Raw genomic sequence first — 7,907 nt, forward strand, 5'->3', positions numbered from 1 at the left:
CTCTTAAAGAAACATTTTTTTTTTTGTCATTTGAAAAAATGACATTTTTTTTTTTTATTTTTTTTTTTGCATTTAAGTCTAATTATGAGATCTGAGGTCTTTTTGACCCCAGATCTCATATTTAAGAGGACCTGTCATGTTTTTTTCTATTACAAGGGATGTTTACATTCCTTGTAATAGGAATAAAAGTGATCAATTTTTTTTTTTTTTTTTTCAGTGTAAAAAATTATAAAACTAAATAAAAATAAAGAAGAAAACCCCAAAAAAATGTTTTAAAGCGCCCCGTCCCGACGAGCTCGCGCGCAGAAGCAAACGCATACGCGAGTAGCGCCCGCATATGAAAACGGTATTCAAACCACACAAGTGAGGTATCGCCGCGATCGTTAGAGTGAGAGCAATAATTCTAGCCCTAGACCTACTCTGCAACTCAAAAAATGCAACCTGTAGAATTTTTTAAACGTCGCCTATCGAGATTTTTAAGGGTAAAAGTTTGACGCCATGCCACGAGCGGGCGCAATTTTTAAGCGTGACATGTTGGGTATCATTTTACTCGGCGTAACATTATCTTTCACAATATATAAAAAAATTGGGCAAAATGTATTGTTGTCTTATTTTTTAATTAAAAAAAGTGATTTTTATCCAAAAAAAGTGCGCTTGTAAGACCGCTGCGCAAATACGGTGTGACAAAAAGTATTGCAATGACTGCCATTTTATTCCCTAGGATGTCTGCTAAAAAAAATATATAATGTTTGGGGGTTCTGATTAATTTTCTAGCAAAAAAATTGTGATTTTCACATGAAGGAGAGAAGTGCCAGAATTTACCTGGTGGGCAAGTGGTTAAGCAATCACATTCAAACTCATGTTAAATAGGAATCAGTACACACCTGCCATCATTTAAAGTGTCTCTGATTAACCTCAAAGAGAGTTCAGCTGTTCTAGCAGGTCTTTCCTGACATCAGTGGGATCTAATTCTTAAAAGGTATCAGTTAGAAGGGTACCAAATAATTTCTAAGGCATTAGAGATTCCATGGAACACAGTGAAGACAGTCATCAAGTGGAGAAAATATGGCCCAACAGTGACATAGCCAAGAACTGGACGTCCCTCCAAAATTTATGAAAAGCCAAAAAGAAAACTGATCAAGGAGGCTGCCAAAGGGCCTACAGCAACATTAAAGAAGCTGCAGGAACATATGACAAGTACTGGCTGTGTGGTACATGTGACAACAAACTCCCGTATTCTTCATATGTCTGGGCTATGGGGCAAAGTGGCAGACAGAAGCATTTTCTTACCAGGAAAAACATCCAAGCCCGGCTAAATTTAGCAAAAACACATCTGAAGTCTACCAAAAACATGTGGGAAAAGTGTTATGGTCTGATAAAACCAAGGTTGAACTTTTTGGCAACAATTCCAAAAGATATGTTTGGTACAAACACAACACTGCACATCACCAAAAGAACACCATACCCACAGTGAAGCATGGTGGTGGTGGCATCATGATTTGGGGCTGTTTTTCTTCAGCTGGAACAGGGGCCTTAGTCAAGGTAGAGGGAATTATGAACAGTTTCAAACAGTCAATATTGGCACAAAAGCTTCAGGCTTCTGCTAGAAATCTGAACATGAAGAAGAACTTTATCTTTCAGCATGACAATGATCCAACGCGTACATCAAAATCAACAAATAAATGGCTTCACCAGAAGATGATTAAAGTTTTGGAATGGCCCAGCAAAAGCCCAGACCTGAATCAGATTGAAAATCTGTGGGGTGATGTGAAGAGGGCTGTGCCCTTGCATTCTGAGAGATTTGGAGTGTTTTTGCAAAAAAAGAGTGGGCAAAGTTAAGTCAAGATGTGCCTTGCTGATAGACTCATACCCAAAACAACTGAGTGCTGTAATAAAAATAGGATTTTTATAACAGCTTAGGCTGGGTTCACACTACGGTTTTCCCGTCCGTCAGCCGCATACGATTTCAGTATTGAAAACGTACGGGCCCGGACGGGAAAACGTATAGATAGAGAATGCATTGCAAATCGTATGCACTCAGATGCATCCGGGTGCGTACGATTTGCTGGCAAAACGTTTTTTAAACGTCCGCAAAACCGTGTTCAACCACGGTTTTGCGGTCGTTTTTAAAACAGTATGGCAAACGCATACGTTTTCCTTTAACATTAATGTTAATGGAAAACGCACATGTGTGCGGTTCCATACGTTCCCGTCCGTTTCAGCCGCATACGGTTTTCCATATAAATCGTATGCGGCTGACGGACGGGAAAACCGTAGTGTGAACCCAGCCTTACCTGTAAAATCCTTTTCTTGGAGTACATCACGGGACACAGAGTCTTAGTCTTAGTCATTACTAAGTGGGTTATATTCCACCTTCAGGTGCTGGACACTGGTGTAATCAATTAGAACAGGAAGTTCCCTCCCTATATAACCCCTCTCATACTGGGAGAACCTCAGTTTTTGTAGCAAAGCAATAAGTGTCCCAATATCCCCAAACAAGAGGGGCGGAAAATCTGTGTCCCGTGATGTACTCCAAGAAAAGGATTTTACAGGTAAGCTGTTATAAAAATCCTATTTTCTTTATCGTACATCACGGGACACAGAGTCTTAGTCTTAGTCATTACTAAGTGGGATGTCCAGAAGCAATGCTTACTGAGGGGAGGGAGACACCAACAACGCAGACTGCCATCAGACATGAGGACCTGTAATGCTGCCTGCAGCCTACTGCGCCAAGAAAGGCTGCATCCTCCTGCCGTCTTGCGTTCATCTGATAGGGATTAGTGAACGTAAACACAAACGACCAAGTTGCGGCCTGGCAAATCTGAGTCATAAAGGCTTGGTAATGCACCCCGCATAAAGTGCTTACTATCCCGGTAGGGTGCACCCCAAATGAAACAGGGGGAGCCCTCTCTTTAACCGCAAGCCTGAATAATAACCTGATGAATCAACATTTGACAACAGTTGATTTAGAAGCTGCCTGCCCTTTGCTGGGGCCTCCTGGTAGCGCAACAACATCAGTTTTCCGTATGCGAGCAGCCGTTTCAGATAAGTCTTGACCTCTCTTATGCTAACGAGAGAGCGTCTAGCCATTTTAATAGCTGACCTGAACACTGCCCACCCACATCTAGGGTCTTTTGGCAGTAAAACAAAACGTTAAAAATCTATCTGAAGGTTTCCAGATATAGAAATCTAACTTCTCTCATCTCTATTGAGAGAAACAGAATAACCTTTCCTTCTGCGGACCAAGGTCTTGAAAAAAGGAAGGCAAAAATATCCTGAATTCAAATGAACACTGGATTCTTCTAGTAAATAAGGTTGGGTGAGGATTTAACATCACCCTTCTTGTAAAAATAATTATGTATGGCTCTATACAAAAAAAGTTGCCAATTCTCTCTTGCGGATGCAACCGCAACCAAGAACATCAATTTCCTCCTTAAAAGGATGAAGGGAATTATGGTGCATCAGCCCAAGGTGCTGACCCTGTAAGCTGACAAAACTAGATCCAATCCTCCGAGCACAAGGGTGACCTAACTGGTGGACTTATACACGCCACCCCTTGTATAATGGCCCGGATCAAGAGTGTGACACAAGCGACCTCTGAAAATATTGACAAGGCCGAGATCGGATCCTTGATGGAACTTAAGGCTAGCTCCATCTCCTTTCCAATGTAGGAAGGCAAGAATTTTACCTATGACATACTACCAAGGATGCCACCCCTTGGTTTCACACCGGGAACATGGGCCTTCCAGACCCTAGGATATCTGGTCCTGGAGGCCAGCTGTCCTGTATGAATCAAGGTAACTGCCGCTGATTCTGAACGCCCCGACCCTCAAAAATGCGGGCTATAACAACCAGACCATTAATACCCATGTATGCAAGACAGGATGTAACCCTGCAAAGCAGGCCTGAACAATCTATAAGGGACTCTGGGTCCTCAACTATGAGCTCTGCTGTCTCTGCACAGTAAGGTCGTATGGGCTATGCCGGAGCAATTAGGTCAGCTTCTGTTCTCCTCTGATGTAGCATGGAAGCCACAAAGTCGCGGCACTGGGGGGAGAGAACACATAAACCAGCGACAGCTGGTCCCCCAGGATCATTAACACATCTGTCCCACATGCGGGTGGATTCTTTGTTCTTGACACAAAGCTGTTCAGTTTCTTGTTGAACCTGGACGTCAATACCCCTTATTTACAGGGTACGGTTTGTGACATTTGGTCAGAAAAAAGTCGGGGTGTAGAGGTCAATCTCCCGGACACAATGTTGACGGATCCAGTGAATCGCCTGTCAATCTTGCATTCCATGAAATGACGATTGTCAAACAGGCAAGGCCCAAGCTTCTCCCTGGTAAACCAAGTAAACCACTAGAGAGGCATTGTCAGATTGTATTCTGACAGAACAACCCTGTAACCTAAAGTTTCAGGCCCTTAAGCCAGATGCTCCATCCGTAGTTCTGAAAAGCTGACGGATAAGGCTTACTTGGGGATTGACCACCTCCGCTGGGCTGTGGTCTCTTCCAGGCCTGGCCTCTATCCCTAGAGGCCAGCCCTCGCCCAGGTAACGGGTATGAAGGATCTTCCCTTCTGACAATTATTTAGTTAAAAATCATCAACTGAAATTCCAGCATATCCCTGGGACCAGACTCCTTGGATAATGCAAGGTTAGGATCCACTCACTCCAGGCCGACAGAATAGTGTTTATATCAGCCTTGAATAAAACTGAGCATAGGGAACTGTCTTGAATGAAGCCGGCATACTCCCCAACACCTTAAGCAAAAGGTAGAATGTAAGGAACTGTTCCTTGCCGTGAACACATAGACCAGCTTTCTCATAGCGATGATCTTGTCTGAGGCCAAAAAACTCTCCTTTTTGGGCTGCCCACATATTCCAAGCTTCTTGTCAATGAAGGAATGTACTTGCAGACTGGGATCCTAACCCAGGAGTTCCAGATACTTAACCATGCTGGACTCCCCTAGGCCCAGCCATGCTACTGACTGATCTGTGAGCAGGAGTTTGCCTTGGTATGCCATTAATGCTATACCCTGGGCCTTCAGACCTCCCAGGCACGGTGGCTAACCCAAGGGGCAAGACCACCAACTGGGGCCAGTGCTGCTCCCCTGCGAAACGCAGACAACCTCTGCAGCGCCATGTAAATAAACACATATGCAAATGGCTCCCCATATGTGCATGCGGCAAGCTTTAAAGCCATATGCCTCTCTGGAAGCGTGTGTTCATGGAAGCGTGTGATCATGGAAGCATGAATTCATACAAATAAGTTTTAGGCAAAAACATAAAAAAGGGGGCGTGCTGTATACACGCATACATATAGCATGTGAGCTATGAACAAGCCTCTTGCAAGCAAGTGTGCGCTCTGAACGTGTTATGCAGCATTGTGCAACATGTACCCCTGCAGACACGTATTCCTATGCAAGCCCAAGGAATCCTGTATAATTAAGGAAACCTAATTATCATGCCTCATTAAGCAACCACGCAGAATCTAGGCAAACATGCATCGTTATGCGATTCAGCATTTTTCATGCGATCAAACATCTCATGCATTTTTAAGCACTCCTGTGCGGACAAGTACCCTTGTGTGACCAAGGACTCTTGTATGATCAAGCACCCCTGTGCGATCCAGCATCTTTATGCAATCAAGCATTTTAATGCGATTTTAGGCATCTCTGTGAAAAATAAGCCTCTCTATGTGTTCAAGTATCCTGGGTAATCAAGGACTGTTGATCAGGCAACCATGTGTGATCCAGCTTCTTTATGCATTCAAGCATCTTTTGCGATCATAGGCATTTCTGCGGACACAACCTCTCTGTGTGACCAAATATCCCTGGGTAATCCAGGACTCGGGTGATCAGGTAACCATGTGTGATCCCGCATCTTTATGCACTCCAGCATATTTATGCAATCTTAGGCATTTCTGTGAAAACAAGCCTCTCTGTGTGACCAAATATCCTTGGGTAATCAAGGACTCGGGTGATCAGGTAACCATGTGTGATCCCGCATCTTTATGCACTCCAGCATCTTAATGCGATTTTAGGCATTCCTGTGAAAACAAGCCTCTCTGTGTGACCACATATCCTTGGGTAATCAAGGACTCAGGTTATCAGGTAAACATGTGTGGTCCAGCATCTTTATGCACTCCAGCATCTTTATGCGATTTTAGGCATTCCTGTGGAAATAAGCCTCTCTGTGTGACCACATATTCTTGGGTAATCAAGGACTCGGGTTATCAGGTAAACATGTGTGATCCCGCATCTCTATGCACTTAAGCATCTTTATGCGATTTTAGGCATTCCTGTGGAAACAAGCCTCTCTGTGTGACCAAATATCCTTGGGTAATCAAGGACTCGGTTGATCAGGTAACCATGTATGATCCAGCATCCTTATGCACTTAAGCATTTTTATGCGATTTTAGGCACGTTGATGTGATTAACCATCCTTATGTGACCATGTAAAATCATACCAACAAAAAACATGTATCTTTATGTGATCTACAATAAAACATGCTCTTTTACTTGTTTTTACCCCACATGCATTTTGAACATTCCAAACTCATGCAAACATGCGGACTGGTAAAGAGGCAGTTATGCTCCGCATATGTGCGTGTCCGCAAACCTGCAACGTTAGCCACATGCACCAGCAACTATGCATCCCCCAGTTGTGCATTTGGTTAGCCTGAAGCCAACACCAGAATGAGGACCTTATGGAGACAGAGGCTCTGGCCGTCTTAGGCTGAGGGAAGTTATATGCAGCTTGAATCTCTGAAAAGACTGCAGCTGCAACCAGAGCTTGTGGGGCTTCTGATAGCTTCTCCTAATTAGGCTCACCTGTTACCTTCATCCTCAGGTCTTTCAATCCCCCTGTTTGAGGATTTAGAGCAGGGAAAGGGGCACACCCTGTTTTCTGCTTATGAGGATGCCATAGCAGTTAACCTCTTAAGACCCATAAATGCAATGCAATGCCACAAACATATGCAGAGTGACTGCAATGTTGGGGGAGGCTGCAACGTCTGATAGGGCTGATAGCTCCTTCTGTGAACTGTCTTAAGTCTCTACAGGGGAGGATAGTATCATGCAAGCATGATAAAGGGCCCCCAGATTCAGGTGGTGATACCCTTTATATTCCTACCCCTGAACCCTCTTTACGGGGAGACAAAAAGTCCTAAGCCAAAAGCAGAGGAACTTAACCCTGGTGCATCAACGGCTGAACTTAGTCTAGCAACATAATGCCTGCTAATCCGCACAGCTAGATGCTGAGTAGGCGTCTTAGATGAGTCTGTATTCAATCCACCCAAGGTGCTTACGTGCCCCAAGCTACTGTGTCCCCCTGGCTTTACAGAGCTCCAACGTCTGGGCCTTTTGAAGGGGCCACCCTACGTCTGCACCATGAGCCGGCGAGCACGCGTGCGCCAGCGGCAACCACATCGTCCCCCCCAAAGCACGCCCCCCTTGCACACGTGCGCTTAGGGAATGGTGGGGGCGGGGGGAGAGAGGGATCCCCCAAGGAGCGCTGTGGACCCGGACTACGAGGGACCCCCCCATCGTGGCAGAGCCTGAAGTGGAGGAAGTAAGCCGCACCATAGATCAGCTAACCTTGAGCTTCCTGAAAAGCATGGTAAGCGAAACACCAGGCATGTCTTTTTACTGACTTTAGCGGTGGAAAACAGATAAGACATGCAGCTACTCATGACAATCCAGCCCTGTCCAGGGGAGATCTATGGGTACTACAGCCATCCTGCCTTAACAGACATAGTGGTCTCTTTGCCCAGGCACACCTGCATTATAGACAAGACCCAATAGCCCCTTAGGAGAGGACTAGGACCAGCTAGGGGAGGTATATGGGTGCCAGAGCCATCCTGTCTCAAAAGACATAGTGGTTAAGTTGCCCATGCATAGAAGC

This window comes from Rana temporaria, chromosome 5, assembly GCF_905171775.1.
Source record: "Rana temporaria chromosome 5, aRanTem1.1, whole genome shotgun sequence".
NCBI classification, from domain to species: Eukaryota; Metazoa; Chordata; class Amphibia; order Anura; family Ranidae; genus Rana; species Rana temporaria.